The sequence below is a fragment of the Hordeum vulgare genome, chromosome 4H (genome assembly GCF_904849725.1).
Source record: "Hordeum vulgare subsp. vulgare chromosome 4H, MorexV3_pseudomolecules_assembly, whole genome shotgun sequence".
NCBI lineage: Eukaryota > Viridiplantae > Streptophyta > Magnoliopsida > Poales > Poaceae > Hordeum > Hordeum vulgare.
The window spans coordinates 333,966,593-333,986,766 of NC_058521.1; positions in this window are offsets into that span (position 1 = coordinate 333,966,593).

Sequence of the window (20,174 nt, forward strand, 5' to 3'; positions counted from 1 at the left end):
GCATCATGAGGAAATTCATTCTGAAGTGTTACCTCGACCCCCTTTAACAGTATGGTGTTCCTATGACTCAAGAGTGAGGAAAATGAAACAGAAAGAATAAATCTTCACGCTTCAAAGTCTTCGGATCGTTTTTCTTCATGACACACCGAATTCCTCATCTTCAATATCTTCATGAGGAATATCAATTTCATCGCAATTTCTTCGCGATCAAAGTCTTCAGCAGAAGACCAATTTCTTCAGCCGAAGATATAGATTTTTAGGGGTCGATATTCATCGTATGTTTCAAACTCCTCAGCGACTTATAGATCCTGTGTACACTCATGAACACATTAGATACTTAACCTATAAGTCTTCAAACCACCAAAATCACTAAGGGGCACTAAATGCACTTACAAAAATTTCTTCAAAATAACAGAACCACCATGCTCAAAAAGATATAAGTGAAGTGCTTGAACAATTCTATGGCTCAAAAGTTTTAAGAGAAGCATGAAGAGTAACTCTAACGAGTCAAAGAATAATTTAGATCTCTCAAATAGGTGTGTCCCTCAAGGTTTATTATGTCAAACTAATAAGCAAATAAAGCAAAGACAGAAATGATACAAGAAGCTCCTAGGGAAACTCGTGATATGTGACGAATAAAAATTTAGCTCCATGTAAAATTACCGATGGTTTCTAGAAGAAAGAGGGGATACCTTCCGGGGCATCCCCAAGCTTAAGTGCTTGGTACTCCTTAGATATTGACTTGGGGTGACATGGGCATCCCCAATCTTAGTCTTTTATCACTTCTTATTCCATCATCCATCGTGATCTCACTCAAAACTTGAAACTTCAATCACACAAAACTTAACAAAATTTCATGAGATCCATTAGTATAAGGAAATCAAACTTTATTATAGGTACTATTGCAAACCTATTCTAATTTTGTTTTTTGCATTATGCATAATGTATTCTAACTTTAGCATGGCTTATGCCCCCGACATAAACCATAGAATCATTAAAATAAACACATAACACAAAGAAAACAGAATCTATTAAAAACAGAAAGGTGTGTAAAGATTCAAAATTTACTTATACTTCTGTAACTCCAAACATTCTGAAATGTTAAGAAAACATAGGGAATTTGCATATTAATATTGTGTAAAATATTCACATAATTTTGACGTCACTCTGATTATAGGAATTTTCTATTGGACTAAATATTTTCTATTTTACAACAGGATTACATAACCTAATACCCCGCATGATCCTAAAGGCTTTGGTTGGTACAAACACTAAATAAAACACAAAAAACACAATTGTAAGAGTAGCACAATTGTGAAAACACTAAAGAACATAAAACAAAAAGTAAAATAAATTTTATTTATTGGGTTGCCTCACAACAATCGCTATAGATTTACGCCCCTAGCTAGGCATATATGATAAATGTTAGGTATTTTCATCCTTAGTTTCCAACTCCTCAATCACATATCCCTAATTTCTTAGAGAGTTGGCATGCATATTCTCAAAATTCACATTCCTCGGGATAAATTTAAAGATATCATTCATATGAGGAGGTTCATTCAAGTTGAAGTGAGCCCTAATCATCTTAAGATCTACAATGTTGCTAGAAGAGGCGCCCTTGTTCTTTGGAGTTTGGGTAGTTTTCTTGGCAAGAGGAGTTTATTCAATATTTTCAATAGAAATAAAAGCACTGCTCAATTTACTAAATATTTCTGGTAATTTAACATGACGAGCGGGACTCTCTACTACCCTTTCATTATTTATGGTTTGTTTTTCTTTTAGCATCTTAATAATGTCTCCCATCCTTGAGAAATACAATTAACGAGATCTTTCACCTTTTTATCCAAATTTCAACATGTTCTTTGGTAAGAATTTTCTTTTCTATAGCATCTATAATTTTCATAACCTGATCAAGGGTCTAAAACGTTTTATTTATAATGATAGGTGCAGACCCCAATAAACCTCCCATGGCATTGAGAGCATCGGAGGGTGGACAACTTAAGAAATTTCCTCTGGTGATTGTATCAAGAAAAAATCCATAACAAGTAGTAGTTCACACATAAAATTTTCGGAAAAGAATGGTAGTAGATTGCTTGTGGATAGAATTATCATGAGCATTGCAAATCCTATACCAAGCATCATTCAAACTTTCACCTCCCCTTTGCTTGAAATTGAGAACTTCAATCTCATGGGTATTCATAGTGAGGGAGGAGTTTGCCATAGCAATAAGTAGATAAAATATCCTGCAAGAAAATGGCAAAGAAATATGTAAAATAAAAAGGCAATTTTTTATGAAGTGGGGGAGAGGAAAATGAGAGGCAAATGCCATATAATGTAATTGAAAGGAGATGAGATTTGTATGTAGGAACCTGATAGATCTTGACTTGATCTTCCCCAACAACTATGCTCGAAATATTGTGACTCCTCGCGAGTGTGTTTGTCTCCCTCCAAGCTTAGACGGTGATGTAGCATAGTGACGGCAAGTATTTCCCTCACTTAAGAAACCAAGGTATAAATCCAGTAGAAAGATCCACAAGACTATGTAAACCGCACCTACATACAAATAGCAAATCCTTGCAACCCAACGCGTAGAGGGGTTGTCAATAGCTCGTGGGTAAATTAAGGATAGATTGATATATGCAAATAAGACTGATAGCGACTAGAAAGTAGTCAGATATTTTTGGATTTTTGGATAACGTAGATCAGAAAACAAAAGAGAAAATAAAGTAGAAAAGCAAATAGCAAAGTAGAGATTGCAAATAGATGATGTGAAGTAGGCCCGGGGGCCATAGGTTTCTCTAGTGGCTTCTCTCAAGAAAATAGCAAGCAGTGGGTAGACAAATTACTTTTGGGAAATTGATTGAAATGAAAATGGTCATGTATATAGGGATCACGTCCAAAATAAGCAGACCAACAACTGCCTGCATCTACTTCTATTACTCCACACATCGACCGCTTTCCAGCATGTATCTAGTGTATTGAGTTCATGGAGAAACATAGTAATGCCTTAAGAATGATGACATGATGTAGACAAGATCTATTCATGTAGGAATAGATTCCATCTTTTTATCTTTAATGGCAACAATACATGTGTGTCATGTCTCTTTCTATCATATAGATTCAGGACCACAAGATCAAACCCATCACCGATATTGAGCACCGCAAGATCGAACCCGTCACAAAGCACATTTTCCCATTACAAGATAAAAGATCAAGTTGGCCAAAAAAACAAATATCGTAGGAGAAATACATGTCTATAATAATCAAGCATGAGTATGTTTTCGTACATCTGATCATTAACTCACAATTCATCGGATCCCAACAAACACACCACAAAAGAAAGAGTTACATCATATGTATCTTCAAGAGACCATTGTATTGAGAAGCAAAATGAGAGAGAAAGCCATATGGATACTCCCTACTCACCCGTAGGTATGATATGATATGAACTACTCACATATCATGGGAGGACCACTAATGAAGATGGTGAAACCCTCCATGACCATCTTCTTCTCTGGAAAAAGGCTATAGATTCGTTTTTGTGGCATTGGAACTTATAGTGACTGAAACAATTTTTCGTCAACACCTCTAGGGTTTCTGGAATATTGGGGTATTTATATAGCTCAAAGGCGGTGAAGAAGATTCCACAGGGCCCCACTAGACACCTGGCCACGCGAGGGGCCTCTAGGGCGTCGTGGTGTTTAGTGGGCCCTCTGGGCCTAGGATACTTTTCAATATTGGCCCCCAAGTTTCCTTCTGGTCCAAAAATACCTCCGCAAAGTTTCTTGGCAACTAGAGCTCATTTGATATGGATTTCCTACGAAGGAAAAAAAACAGAAAACACAGCAACTAGCACTAGGCACTAGGTCAATAGGTTAGTCCCAAAAAATGATATAAAACTTCTATAAGATGATTATAAAACATCCAAGAATGATAAGATAACAGCATAGAACAATCAAAAAATATAGAAACGTTGGATTCGTATGAGCATCGCCAAGCTTAATTCCTACTCGTCCTCGAGTAGGTAAATGATAAAAACAGAAATTTTGATCGTGGAATGTTGTCTCTCATGTTTATCATATAATTATTATTTCAACATGGGCATATGGATTTGTATATGACGCAAAGAAATAGTCTATAATTTGACATGAATATTACAATACTCACGCATATCAACAAGCAAGCAAGTCTTTCAAAATATCAATGCTAAAGAAAGTTATCCCTAGCCCATCATGGTCAATCGTTCATCCATTCATGCAACACACTCAAATATTAACTACATCCAATACTCAAGTGTGATAATGGTGTTTCTTAGTTGTTGCTTTATAAGAGAACATGGATACTTAGATTCAAAAACAAATATTGCACACGGTAAATAGGTAGGCCTTAGAGAGGGAAGCATGGATTTGTATAGGTGCCATAGCTCAAGTGAAAGACATAGAGTTACATTTTTTAGGGTGGCCTGTTTTTCGTGTCAACGAGAATGACTGAGAGTTTCCAATATCCTCCATGCTAAACATATTATAGGCGGTTCTGGAGCTGAAAGTAAAGTTTATTCCTTTTCCACCATTCTTTCAGATTCCACGGCTAGCCGTATCCACGAGTGTCGTCCATACCAACACTTTCCAAGGAATTTCTTATTTGACAACATAAGATAAAAAAAATTTCTATTTTGCACTAGGCATCCCTATTACTGCCATACTCTCGTGCAATGACAAGTGAATAAATACCAATCTTGAGAATAACCTATTTAACATGGAAGATACCAGCCACCCCTCGCCGGTTCATGAGCGGTACGGTCACACAAAACATAATTTTATTTTGAATTTTTAGAGTTGGCACTTGGAAATATACTTGGAATGGCGTTGAAATATTGCATATAGGTAGGTAAGGTGGACTCATTTGGCACAACTTTGGGTTTAGGATTTGGATACACAAACAACATTCCCACTTAGTACAAGTGAAGGCTAGCAAATAGATTGAGAAGCGCCCAACCAAGGAACAAAAATCATCATAAGTGAAGAATAAACATAACTAACATCGAATAATGAAACACAATTAGGATGTAATTTCACAGCATAAATATTGACTTCATGTGCATGCATAGGGAATCACAAACCTTAACACCAATATTCTTACTAGAGCATAATTACTCATCAACATAACTCACATATTACTATCTTCATATCACAAACCTATTGCAAAGAATCAAGCTTAATATCCAATAAACCTCATGAAAGTTTTTCATTATATATTTCCTAGACATATATCACTTTGGGACTAATTTTCATTTAAAGCAAATTGCCAATGCAAATAACAAGCTCTCAAACAAGTATAAGTGGAGCACAAGAGCACAAGTTTTTTTAAAATTTTCAACTCTCAAAATTGTATAAGTGAAGGAGGAGAGGATTTATTCAAAATTTTAGCAACTCACAAAATAATGTAAGTGAAGCATGAGAGAAAATTTCTTAAAAATAACGAAACCACCGTGCTCAAAAAGATATAAGTGAAGTAGTTCAGCAATTCCATGGCTTAATACATTTAAGTGAAGCATAAAGAGTGACTATAACAAATCATAGCATAATTTAGCTCTCTCAAATGGGCATGTCAAGCAAGGTTTATTATGACAAACAAATGATACCATATGCTCCAAGCAAAACTCATGATATGTGATGAGTAAAAATATAGCTTCAAGTAAAATTACCGATGTTTTTTACAAGGAAGAGGGGAGGCCTTCCGGGGATCCCCAAGATTAGCTGCTTGGTACTCCTTAGATATTGACTTGGGGTGATATGGGAATCCCCAAGCTTAGTATTTTATCACTTCTTATTCCATCATCCATCGTAATCTCACTGAAAACTTGAAAACTTCAATCACACAAAACTCAACAAAATTCGTGAGATTCGTTAGTATAAGAGAACCAAACTTTATTATAGGTGCTATTGAAAACATATTACAATTTGTTTTTTAGATTCTGCCTACTGTATTCTAACTTTACCATTGCTTATGCCCCCGATACAAACCATAGAATCTTTAAAATAAGCACATAACACAAAGAAAACAGAATATCTTTAAAAGAGAACAATTTGTAAAGATCCGAAATTTACTTTTACTTTCGTAACTTCAAAATTCTGAAAAATTAGGGAAACATAGGGAAGTTGTATATGAATGTGGTGAAAAACATTCAGACACTTTTTTTGTTTTTGTGATTTTTTCGAATTTTTCTACTGGACGCAAAAGTTTTTGTTTTACAACAAGATTACAACAAGTGATACCCCATATAATCCTAAAGGCATTGCTTGGTACAAACACTAAATAGAACAGAAAAAATACATCTATAACAGTATTATAATTGGGAGTTTGGGTAGTTTTCTTGGTACAAGCCCTAATCATCTTAAGATCTACGTTGTTCCTAAAAGAGGTGCCCTTTTTCTTGGGAGTTTGGGTAGTTTTCTTGGAAAGAGGAGTTTCTTAAATATTTTTAATAGAAGCAAAAGTTGTGCTCAAGTTACTAAATATTTCTTCTTTTTTATCAAGACGAGCGGGACTCTCTACTACCCTTTCATTGGTTATGGGTTGTTTTTCTTTTAGCATATTAATAACGTCTCCCATCCTTGAGCAAATAAGATTAACGAGATCTTTCACCTTTTTATCCAAATTTTAACATGTTCTTTGGTATGAATTTTAGTTGGAATAGCATCTATCCTTTGCATAACATGGTCAAGCATAAAGAATGTTTCATTTATAATAATCGGTGAAGACCCCAATAAACTTCCCATGGCATTGAGAGCATCGGATGGTGGACAACTTAAGAAATTTCCCCTGGTGATAGTATCAAGAACAAATCGATACCAAGTAGTAATTCCCACATAAAAGTGTCGAAGAAGAACGACAGTAGATTTCTTGTGGATAGATCTATTATGAGCATTGCAAATCCTATACCAAGCATCTTTCAAACTTTCTCCTCCCCTTTGCTTGAAATTTAGAACTTTAATCTCATGTGTATTCGTAGTGAGGGAGGAGTTTTCCATAGCAATAAGTAGATAAAATATCCGCAAGTAAACGGCAAAGGAAATATTGAAAATAAAAAGGAAAATTGTTGTGAAGTGGGTGAGAGGAAAAGGAGAGGCAAATGGAAAATAATGTAATTGCAAGGAGATGAGATTTGTATGTAGGAACCTGATAGATCTTGACATGATCTTCCCCAGTAGGGGCCCCAGAAATCTTGTGACTCCGCGCGAGTGCGTTGGTTTCCCGCATTTAAGAAAACAAGGTATCAATCCAGTAGGAAGATCCACAAGATTATGCAAGCAACACTTGCACACAAATAGCAAGTCCTCGCAATCGAGTGCGTAGAGGGGTTGTCAATCGCTCATGGGTAAAGTAAGGATAGATTGACATATGGAAATAAGAGTGATAGCAACTAGAACTCAGCAAGGTATTTGTTTGGTAATGTAGATCGGAAAACAAAAAATCAAATTAAGTAGAAGAGGAAATAGCAAAGTAGAGATTGCAAATAGATCATGAGAAGTAGACCACGGGTCGTAGGTTTCACTAGTGGCTTCTCTCGAGACAATAGCAAGCGTGGGTAGACAAATTACTGTTGGGAAATTGATAGAAAAGAAAATAATTATGATGGTATTCATGACAATGATCATGTATATAGGCATCATGTACAAAATAAGTAGACCGACTTCTGCCTGGATCTACTTCTATTACTCCACACATCAACCGCTATCTAGCATGCATCTAGTGTATTGAGGTCATGGAGAAATAGAGTAATGCCTTAGTAACGATGACATGATGTAGATAATATCTATTCATGTAGGTATAGACCCCATATTTTGTCCTTAATGGCAATGACACATGTGTGTCATGCCTCTTTCTGTCACTGAGATTGAGCACCATAAGATCGAACCCATCACCAAGCACCTCTTCGCATTGCAAGATAAAAGATCAAGTTGGCCACATAAAAACCAAATATCAGAGAAGAAATATGAGGCCTAATAATCAAGCATGAATATGTTTTCATAGATGTGATCGTAAACTCACAATTCGTCGGATCCGAACAAACACACCGCAAAAGAAGGAGTTACATCATATGGATCTCAAAGAGACCATTGTAATGAGAAACAAAATGAGAGAGTAAGCCATCTAGCTACTGCCTACGAACCCGTAGGTCTGATATGAACTACTCACACATCATGGGAGGAGCACCAATGAAGATGTGGAACCCCTCCAAGATCGTGTTCTTCTCTGGAAAATGATCTAGACTGGTTTTCGTGGCTCTGGAACTTTCGGTGGATGAAATGATTTTTTGTCGACTCCTCTAGGATTTCTAGAATATTATGGTATACATAGAGCTTAGAGGTAGTGGAGAAGCTTCCAGAGGTCCCCACTAGACATCAGGCCGCGCCAGGGGCCTCTAGTGCGCCGTGGTGTCTAGTGCCCCCCTGGGCCTTGGCTGCTGCTCAATCTTGGACCCCCAAGTTTCCTTCTGGTCCAAAAATCCTCCATAAAGTTTTGTGGCAGTTGGACCTCATCTGATATGGATTTTCTATGAAGGAACAAACAACAAAAATAGCTACTAGCACTAGGCACTATGTCAATAGATTAGTCCCAAAAAATGATATAAAGTTGCTATAAAATGATTATAAAACTTCCAAGAATGATAACATAAGATCATAGAACAATTAAAATTTGATTACGTTGGAGACATATCATTCATCCACCCCACATTGGCTGGGGTCCGGTGTACCCTGTCATGGCCACCTCGATCAATCGGGGTCCTTTTCATCTACCCCAACACCGGCTACTGCTACTACAGGGGTGTGTTCATCTAGGGTCAGACCCCACTTACCAGGTGGGATGCAGGAGCGAGCCGTAGCAATGGGAACTGTTAAGCCATAGAAAACCAACTCAACTCACCATGGCTTGTGCAAGGGGCTCCACTACTAGGGAAAACGTTACCAGTAGCATGCATACCAGTGCTACTACTAAGGCTCTAGAGCTAATATTTAGCAATAGAAAATTTTAAAGCGGGTGCTACTGCTAATTTTGATAGTACTAGCACTCGTTTTCATCTAGTGCCACTAATATGTATTTGTATTTTTTTTCTTTGTGAAGTGTTATACAGGTTTTTATACGACATCAACAACGAGGTAGTGAATGGAACATGATTATATTAAATTGGATGGACCCAATTAACCAAGTTAGATAAGTAGGACGATATGATGTTGCGACACCACATAAATGCCGAATGATACGCACACTTGTGTGCCTTCCAACATCGTATCGTCCATCTAATTCAACTTGATAAATTGGATCCATCAACTATAATCTGATCCATGTTTTTTACACCAATGATATAACAACTCATCATTGTCATAACTCATCATCTAGCATATCACAAGTTAACAAAATTAACTAATCATTAGCATACTAGTTCACCAACTCATCATCAATCTAGCACATGATGAGTACAAACTAGAACCTACTACTCTCTCCTAGGAAAAATATTATAAAAAATGTAAGTCCTCCATCTTCCCTATGAAGAATACAATTCAACCTATCTCCAACTTGTGCCCTATGCAAATGCTTATCGTCTGTGCCAAGTGGTTGCCTACGTGCTTTTATAGCGTTCCTCCATCCTTTGATATTTTGGGTTTCCTCCCTTCGACAAATCGTGTATCACCCTGGAAAACTCACCGGCAGAATTGGTCATAAGCTAACCATATGCAATTAACCTTTGGTAAACATCACGATAGGCACATGTAACACCCAAGATTTTTCAACATTTATTTTCTGGATTTCCATGGAATTTTACAAAAAATTGACTTGATAAGAACTCGGAAGTTTTCTTGCTAATCTCCACAAGATAAAAGTTTTGAGCATCTTCTCCACCAAAGAAATTCAGAAGTATTCTCTTGGCCTTTCTCAAAAATGAAATGGTTAGAAGAATATTTCTTTTATTCTTAAATTGGATTACTTTTATTTGTGATTAGAATTTTTCTTCATAAGCTTATTTATTAATTCTTCAAGGAGAATTAATAAACATTCTGTTTTTAAATATTTTACTCCTCTCCTAACCCCTCAGCTTATTTTTGAAAGTTTTCCAAAGATTTAGAAGGATTGGATCACCCAAATATTTTTATTGCTAAAATGGGAAATTCTGTAATCAGTTTGAGCTTCAATTTTTTTCAAAGGAACCTCCTTTTTTCCTTTGGAATCTTGACTCCAAACTTTGGTTGTTTGTAGTCCTTGGTATCCTCAACCAATTTCAGCAAAAACCTTGGGACATCAAGTTTGAAAATTTCAAATTTAGTTTGACCACCAGAAACTCATTTTTTATTCAAACTTGCCTTAAATTCCATCAAAAATTCTGAAATTTTTTGTAGCCTAATATCTTCCAATGAGAGTGCTCCCCTCCAAATTTAAGCATCAAATTCATCTCCTAGCTATGTTTTTTCTCCTGTCGAGCACTTCTGCTACATTGGACTGACAAAGTCTAAATTTAATCCAGACCTACCTTCAGACAGGCGCTACACTCTCCCCGAGCGCCAATCTCACCAGTGACGAGACCCTCCTCATCGATCATGTGCCCTTCTTATCCTCTCCATCACCCACGAGCTTGGCCCCTTCCTCCCAGCCGGTGGCAAGCCGTCAGAGCCTGCCCAGGCGCGTGCAGCGGCTCTGCTTCAGCAGCAGAGTGCTTTTGCTGCACTGCCGCACCGCACGACACCGCCCATCGCTCTCGCAGTCTCCTCGCGACCTCCTGCTCTGGTTCAGCCCCGCAAAGCTCGTTGCCTCGCCCCTACAACCCCAGAGCACCATTCCTGCCGCTTCAGAGCTTCGTGTTGACCGCATCGTCGCCATGTTCTTCTCATGCATGACCAAGCCTCCTCGGGTCAAGAATGGGTTCCTCTCAGTGATTAGATTCGTCCAGTACCACCTATTCGCCTGCCCAAGCACCTGCTTCGCCGGAATTCCTTGTCGAATTAATGGCAGAAGCCCCTCCCGCGGCGCCTATTTATAGAGCCCTTCCCAAGCACTTCGAAGCTCATCCACCTCTCTCACACACCCCATCTTCCCCTCCAGGAAGTAGCCGATCCAGGAAGAGGCCCTCGAGGGACCTTCTTCCCTAGCTCCGGCTGCCCAGATCTGCTTCGGGATCCAGCCTCGCCCGTGCTGTTTAAGTCGAGGTAGGATCCCCTGAGACCTTCGGTCGCATCCAGGAGCTCCTTCCCTGCTTACCTCATGATCGATTTTATCGCAGAGGCCCTCGGTTGTCAATTCCGTCGTGTCAGCGGAGTTGTTGCCGCCGGAGATCTGCTGCCGCCGTCGTGAGCCATCCCCCGCCATCCTATCCACCTCCATCCGTGAGGCAAGTCGACGATGAGTGCACCCGCACCCCTAGCTCGCTCTCTCCTCCCTCCTATCGTCGCTGACGATCACCGGAAGCCTCTTGCGCCGGTGAGGAGTTCAAACCCGGCAAGTGGGTCTCCCCTGTCAGTCTCTCTCCCCCTCTCCAAAACGTTTTCGTTGAAGGCGTATTCTGCCGAAGCCATTTTCCTTTCTAGAAACGCACCCTCCCCTGGGGCGCTTTGGAATCTTTCCAGTCTAGCCCCTGTTTCCTTTGACATATACAGAACAGTCCCTAGTTTTGTTTTGGCTATAACTTTTATTCTATAACTCCTTTTCGAGTGATTCTTTTTGCAAAATGATCCTGATAAGGTCTGGCTTATTTTTAGATTTTTCTAAAAATATTTCTATCCAGTAGCTAGGGAGTGTATCTTATGTCGTTGTTTGTATTATACCATAGATTCAGACACCGAGATACCCGACGTCAACTGCACCGAGCTCGATGCCGACTACGTGGAACCACGCAAGCATGTTTGTTACTTTTGGTGTGCTGTTTGCTATCATGCTCATATTTATTTTTCCAACACCTTGCATATTTCATACTTGTTAAATATAATCAACCGTGATATAATATGATGAAGGCAAGTGATGGTTTTGAAAGGTTGTGGAATAGCCTAGTCACGCGGAACGTGATAGGTTATGGCCTTGTTGTGGTTTGAAAACTTTGGTGCTGTTATAAATTTGGTAAACTCCAGTATCAACCTAGATCGAGTCTTGTCCGTGTCATACTTCTTACCGTGCTACCACAGTTCCCAGGATAATGGGTTCGGTATAGTCAGTTGTAGACCTATTATCAATCACACACCATTAGAGGGACCGGTATGAAGGTATCCATGGCCCTGGACAAAATCCAGTCATCCGGTCAGGGGGCATGGGTGTTTCCGGTCTGGGAATGAAAGGTACGGCGCTCCCCGTAAGCGCGCGTATAAATATTATTGATCCCATGCTAGTCGAGGTCGGAGCCTCCCCGTCTTATGGTTTTACCTTGGCAGCATAGTCCGGGTGAATCCGGTCTTCGCGGAGGTAAAGTGGGTGTGTGATGACTCTGAGTGTCCACTTCTAAAATGCCATACACGGAATTAGTCATATTGACTATTGAAAACCGTGGGCTATGGGTAAAGAGTACACCCTCTATAGAGTCAAACTATTCGAGTAGCCGTGTCCCCGGTTAAGGACGTTGTTTTGATGAGTCAAGTGTCGGTCCTAGAGTCGGTCTTTGGAGTATAAGTGATAGTAATAACAATGGTGTGCTGAATCATATGATGACGTGGTGGATGATCATATATGATTATTATTCTGGACTAACCCCTATGATTTTATTGTTGGATATCCTTGGGATGGTTCTACCTCCTAGGTATTCAATATTTATTAATTATTATAAGCCCTTTATGTGGTGTCGCTGAGACACCCGACTGTGGCATTGTTTTGTTATTCATTATAAGCCCTTTATGTGGTGTCGCTCAGACGCCCGACTGCGACATTGTTTTGTTATTCATTATAAGCCCTTTATGTGGTGTCGCTGAGACGCCCGACTATGGCATGTTATGTTATTTACTTTTGCCCTGTATGTGGTGTTGCTCAGACCCCCGACATTGGTATTTTATTTTCTATTACAGATATTTCAGGAGGACTACCACATGATTTATCCTCCAACTTATTTATTTTCTGCATTTATATTATGGATTTAACTTGATCCTAACCATGCATTGTAAAATCAACTGCATGCATTTCATCATTTGTGCAAACTGTTTGCGAGTACTTCCCAGAGTACTCACTAGCTTGTTGTTGTGGCCAAATATAAATGAAGGAGACCTCATGGATGAGGAGTTCCATAGCGAGTCCGGTGACTAGAGGAGTCCCAGACAGTCTTGCGATCCTAGAGTTTGTTGCTGTTTTATTCCACTGCTTCCGCCACCTTGAATAAATTGTTGAGCTTCACTCTCAGGCTTGACGCGTAGTAGTACTAGCCATGTCACAATACTCTGATGAGACGTGCCCCTTTATGTTTCGCGAGCAGTAAAGCCACCCTATGACCACTTTAACATTTCCATCTATCCTAAGACTTGGATGTGTGGTAATAATTTGTAGAGCGACCCTCGCTCTACTTGTAATATATTGAGTACTACTGGTTTTCTGCATCAAGTTGAGTCTGTCACTGGGAAATATTTTCTTCACTGTGGACATGAAGGGTGATGTCGGGACCCCGATCCTAAGCCATAGGAATCCAGCTTGTAACACATGACATCTCTTTGCGGTCTCACACATGGTTATCCCCACGGCTGCAGCCTTACCTTAGCCGGGACCATTTGCGCCTTTTGACTCGCGTATGCAATTGTGTCGCTAGCATTCCGATGTCAAAGAACCCGGGTCGACATGTCTAGTCATAAACTCAAGTGGAAGTTCCATACAAGGACAGGCATACATGACCCAGCAAAGCAGGTGTCGGTCATCAGCGAGCGTAGACGAGTCGTAGCAAGCTACAAGGACTACATTACACCGCATGACATTTCCCCAAAGGGACAGACACATCAGCTAAGAAGGACACATGCCGGTCAACCAATGTGTCCGGAGCAGTAGTGAACTACCATGGCTCGGTGGAAACACAAAGGGGCATTTCCCAGTAAGGAGTGCTACTAAGGCATACGACTAGGTGTTCGAACCCCATACATATCAAGTACAACACACGTACGCATGGCACACCCGATATGCATAGATACACCGATGGCATCACAACGTAACCATAAACATACAAACTTTATTTAGAAGGCTCGGAAGAGCCTCACACATAATATTACACAGATAGGGGTCTCACAACCCATCATCACAAGTCATTCAAATAAGTCTTACAAGCCAGCGGAAGATTAAAATTGTCTGAGTACACACAGATGGAAAGGTATAAGGCACATGGTCTGACTATCTATAGACCCAACCTACGGCCAGATCGTAGCTGGGACACCAGCTACTCGTTGTCGTTAACGTCTAGATAGAACCCACCATTAGGGTCATTAACAACCTCTGCAACAATTTATTAAGCAAATGTGAGTACAAAAGTACTCAGCAAGGCTTTAGAATAATCTATCTACTCATGCAATGTATCAATAAGGAGTTGTGGGGTTTCATGCAAGAAGCCAGCATTTGACTCTTGGCTAGACAGAGCTACATTTTTAAATAGTTTCGACAACTTTGTTTTGTCGCACACGAGTCCACTAACTCCATCAGAATACACCATCATGGAATCATTCCGTCTCCCTACGGAAATGCCATCCACGACACTCACACTTATCTTGACATTTTTATGAGTAGCCATTATAGTTGTCCATGAACAACATATGTTTCCAAGTAGTCCATATCCGCGGATGCGGCTATTCGAATAGATCATAACCCTGCAGGGGTGTACTTCTTCACACACGCTCTCGCCACTTATCGCTATGTGCACGTCATGCACCTCCGCAACCTTCAAGGGGAAGCCCAGCGAGGGAGTCGGCCACGACCGTTAACCACGCTAATACCTAGTCCAGGTTTATCGCCTATCTGAGGGTAACCCGCACGGAAGTCCGGCCGAGGTTTCCGCCATGGCCCCAAACGATGTGCGCAGGATTCCCAAGCCCACCATACGGGTACCACCTGGTACACCGTGCCACTGCCTACCGCATCATAGCCCACCTCTAAGGTTAGCACTATGCACGTCCTCCAGCATGACTATAAACACCAGAAACTACTTGCAACTCCTGGACCGAGTACTAGGCGATTAATAAGTCGAGTGGGGTCATATTTCAGGGTCGAGCATGTGGTAGTATCTCGTCTTGGATTACATATACGGAACTCAGTTCATAAGGACGATTCCAATGAAACAACCCGCCATGTACTCCTACACAGCCTTTCACCGGTACCTTTCCCAAATGAGGTTCAACACGCAACCATTATTGACAAAACACATTCACACAATCCTGTTCATCGCCCAGATGACAGACCATACATAACTCTAAGCATAGCATGCATAGTAGGATAAGACACATCATGGCTCAAGCATCTACCAAGTATGCTAGGTTGCAAGGTTTAGCTAATTACTGTGACAAAGACATGTCATGCAAAGGAATGGGTTCAACTAACGTGGTAAAAGCATTTGAAGCATTTTGACCTAATGCAATAAATAAGAGCAGGAGCGAGGACATGGGATTTATCGGGATGATCAAAATCGTTGCTTGCCTTGTTGCTCAACAGAGGGGTGATATCCGTCAGTCGGATAATTAGTCGTATCCGGAGGGGCGGGGCCTACCGAATAACAACATACAAGTATTAACAATCATATGCAACAGTCATGATGCATGAACATGACATGAAATGAAGGGTGATATGTTTCAATGTGGTTGGTGAAACCTTAGTTTGCATGTGGTTTGAAATCCAAATTAAATTATTATTTGAAATGGCATATTCATCTTAATCATTTAATTGATTTGACCTGATGTTGGTTCATAACTTTGTTTTTCATGCATGAAAGTAGCACCATTGTGTTCATTGAATTTTTCTGATGAATTTGCATATATTATTTGTCTGATTTGGATTTATATTCAAATTTCTATGAATTTCCAAAGTTTTGCATATATTCTGGAATTATATTAAAACCAGAACTAGATTTATTGCATCAACATGACATCAGCAGGTCACCTGGCCGTTGAAAGTCAAACCTGACCAGTGGGACCCACTGGTCAGTGACTCTGGCCAGTTTTAAATTAAGTTTAAACTTAAATAGCTATTTTAACAGGGCTGGACCCACATGTCAGTGGCTATTTAACTTCTAATGAAACTTTTATTTTTATTTTAACTGAATCGAATTAATCTGGGACTGGCCCCACCTGTCACAGGCTTAGGGGGGTTGAACCCACCGGCGACGAGGTCGATCTCGCCAGTGGTGAGCCTCCGGCAGCACCAGAACGGCGGAGGACGTCAGAAACGCGTCTCCGATGAGCATTCGAGCGGCAGAAGGCACAATAAGAACGACAACTCGGTGGCGCGCATGATGGAACAAACCCCAGGGGCTGGGGTGGCCGGAATCTACGCCGGCGACGAGCTCGGCGGCGGCCGAAGCTCGGCCATCGTCGAGGTCATCGAAAACGGGGGCAAAACGCACGGGGCTAGGCTCCTAAAGCACCTACGCAACTAGCTGAAGCTATTGCAGGCCTCGGATAGACCAACCGGTCACCGTAGGGTCACCGGCAACGAGCTACAGCGGCGGTCCTCGTCGGGCTCCGGTGAAACTGGGCCTAGAGCTCGGGAAAGAGAGGGGAAGATGGGGGGAACACTCCAGAGCTCACTACGGTTACGAGGGGATGCCCAGGCTGCTCGGGGAGGCACTGGATCCCGCGAATCGATGGTGGCTTGCAGGCGGCCGAAGGTTGAAGACGACGGTGACGAGGGCGATGCAGGGCTCGGGGGCTCTTCTCCTTTGGCAGGGACGACCAGCTCGTTGAGGCGGAGCGAACAACACACTCAGAGGTGAGGGAGGATGACCAGAGCGATGGCTAGCTCGAGCTCGAGCTCGTAGCAATGGTGGCCGAGAGACGGAGAGAACAGGGGCGAAAAAGGAGGCGGAGAGGATGGGAGTGAGCTCGGGGAGGCTTATTCGTTCTTCGCCAGCGTGAAGCGACGGTCAGGCAGGTACGCAGGTGCGTGGCCGCGCTGAAGGAGAAGCTGGGCCTGGGCCAACTAAGCGACAGGTAACTCTTTTCCCATTTTTTTTATTTCTGTTTCCATTAAAACATTTCTGATATGGTTTTGTTTTATTTTTGACTCCAAACTATTCCTAAAATAGTTTGAAGCATGCTGAAGTGTTATTTGGAATATTTCCAAACATATATAAAAGTTTCAGCATTTTTGAAAACTTTGGATTATTTGAAATCAATTATATAGTTGATTTCAATAGCTTTTACATTTAAAATAAAATGCCAAAAGCATTTTGAAAATATATTTCACCCCTAATATTTTGTTTTGAACACTTATCAGAAATGATGAACTTTTCTAATGGCCATTTTGGATTCTTTAATTTGCCACCAAATTTGGATTGCTTTGAATGTAGGGTTGCTAGGGTTTGCTTTTGTTTTCCTTGCTTTGCTTCTGATTTCATTTCATTTACTTGGACGCAAAGAAGAAGACATGAGCACAAACTTGTTGTACTCTATTAGGGGTTTAGGGATGTGATAACTCACCCCCACTCAAAAGAATCTCGTCACGAGATTTGGAAGTCGTCGGAAATAGCAAGGGATACTCAAGTCGAAGGCGATCCTCTCTTTCCCATGTTGCCTCCTTTTCAGAAGGATTTGACCATTGAACTTTAAGAAAGTTGACGTTTCGATGTCGAGTGGTACGCTCAGCTTGATCAAGAATACGAACAGGGTATTCTCGGTATGAAAGGTTATCTTGGAGATCAAGCGTTTCGTGGTCCACTTCGTGGATAATATCCGAAAAACAACGCCTGAGTTGCGAGACGTGGAATACATCATGAACCTTGGAAAGATGTGGAGGAAGTTCCAACTAGCAGGCAACTTCTCCTCGTTTGGCAAGAATGCGAAAAGCACCGATATAACGAGGAGCCAACTTGCCCTTTATACCGAAACGATGGGTACCCTTCAAAGGTGTAACACGAAGGTAAGCCTTCTCGTCAACTTCAAAGGTCACAGCCTTATGATGACAATCATATTGGCTCTTTTGACGAGACTGGGCTGTTTTCAACTTTTCATGAATAATGCGAACTTGCTCTTCTGCTTCCTGGATCATATCTGGACCAAAGAGTTGCCTCTCTCCGATTTCTGACCAATTAAGAGGTGTTCGACATCTTCGTCCATATAGAACTTCAAAAGGGGCTTTTCCCAAGCTTGATTGATAACTATTGTTATAAGAAAATTTGGCGAATGGAAGCCACTTCTCCCAATTCATACGAACAATAGAACACAAGCTCAGAGCATATCTTCTAGGATTTGATTCAGTCTTTCTACTTGACCACTTGATTGAGGATGGAAAGCAGTGCTAAAGGATAAGTGAGTCCCCATGGCATTCTGAAAACTCTCCCAGAAGCGAGAAGTAAAAATACTTCCACGGTCTGAGTTAATCTCCAGAGGAACACCATGAAGAGACACTATTCGAGAGATACATAACTCTGCTAGCTGGCTAGCTGTTATACTATCACGAATTGGAAGAAAATGAGCTACTTTGGAAAGACGGTCAATGACCACAAAGATAGCATTATTTCCTTTCTTGGTCTTGGGAAATCCAGTGATGAAATCCATACTCACTTTATCCCATTTCCATTCAGGAATAGCTAAAGGTTGAAGGGTGCCAGCAAGCCTTGGATGTTCTGCCTTAACTCGACGACATACGTCGCAGTTAGCAACGAACTCAACAATTTCTCTCTTCATCCTAGTCCACCAAAACCTCTGGCGTAGGTCCTGATACATCTTAGTACTACCAGGATGAATAGTGAGAGGAGAATCATGAGTCTCCTTAAAGATCAACTGCCTTAGATGTGGATTCTTAGGAACCACTAGAAAATTTTGGAAGAACACAACATTTTGATCATTCATGGAGAATTCCTTAGCGTTTTCGCTAATAATATTCTCCTTGATCCGTGATATACCCTTATCACGCTTCTGGCCAGCTATGATTTGATCCCTAAGAGTAGGTTTCGCCACCAGGTTAGAAAGGAATCCTTGAGGAACAATGTGGAGGTTTAATTTCCGAAATTCGTCATAGAGATGTGGTTGACCTCGTTGTAACATCAGATTGTTACAATAAGACTTACGACATAGTGCATCAGCCATGACATTGGTCTCCCCCGGGGTGTAAGTTATCTCTAAGTCATAATCTGTGATCAACGCAACCCACCGTCTTTGCCTGAGATTGAAATCCGGCTGGGTGAAGAAATATTTCAGACTTTGGTGATCAGTGAATATTTCGCAATGATTACCAAGAAGGTAATGTAGCCAGGTATTAAGTGCATGGACTACAACTTCAAGCTCAAGATCATGTGTGGGATAGTTATCCTCATGTGGACGCAACTGTCGAGATGCGTATGCAATCACATGACGATCCTGCATGAGAATGCAACCTAATCCTTGTCGCAAGGCGTCGCAATAGATAACAAAGTCCTTCGAAAAATCTCGTGGTAGCAACACAGGTGCGGAAGTCAGGCGTCTTTCCAGTTCCTGAAAACTATGCTCACACTATGGTGTGCACTAGAACTTTTTACCTTTCTTTAGGAGTTCAGTTAAGGCTTTGCAACCTTCGAGAAATTCTCGACAAAGCAGCGACAATAGCTCGCTAGGCCAAGGAAACTTCTAACGTGCTTAACCGATCCAGCTTGAGTCCAATCAAGGACAGCTTGAACTCTCTCGGAATTGACAGCAATACCCTTACCATAGATTATGTGGCTTAGATAGGTCACTTCTGGTAACCAAAATTCACATTTTGAAAACTTCAGGTTGAGTCCTATCAAGGACGGCTTGAACTCTCTCGAAGTTTCATCAAAACCAGCCTTAGAGGCTCGACATGTTCTTGTTCGTTCTTCGAGTAGATGAGAATAGCATCAAGGTATACTACGACGAGTTTATCCAAATACTCCATGAAGATTGAATTCATCAAGCGAGAGAAGGTGGCTGGGGCATTGGTTAAACTGAAGGACAAGACGGTGTACTCATATTGGCCATAACGAGTGACAAAAGCCGTTTTTGGGATGTCTCTATTCTTGATCTTGATTTGATGCT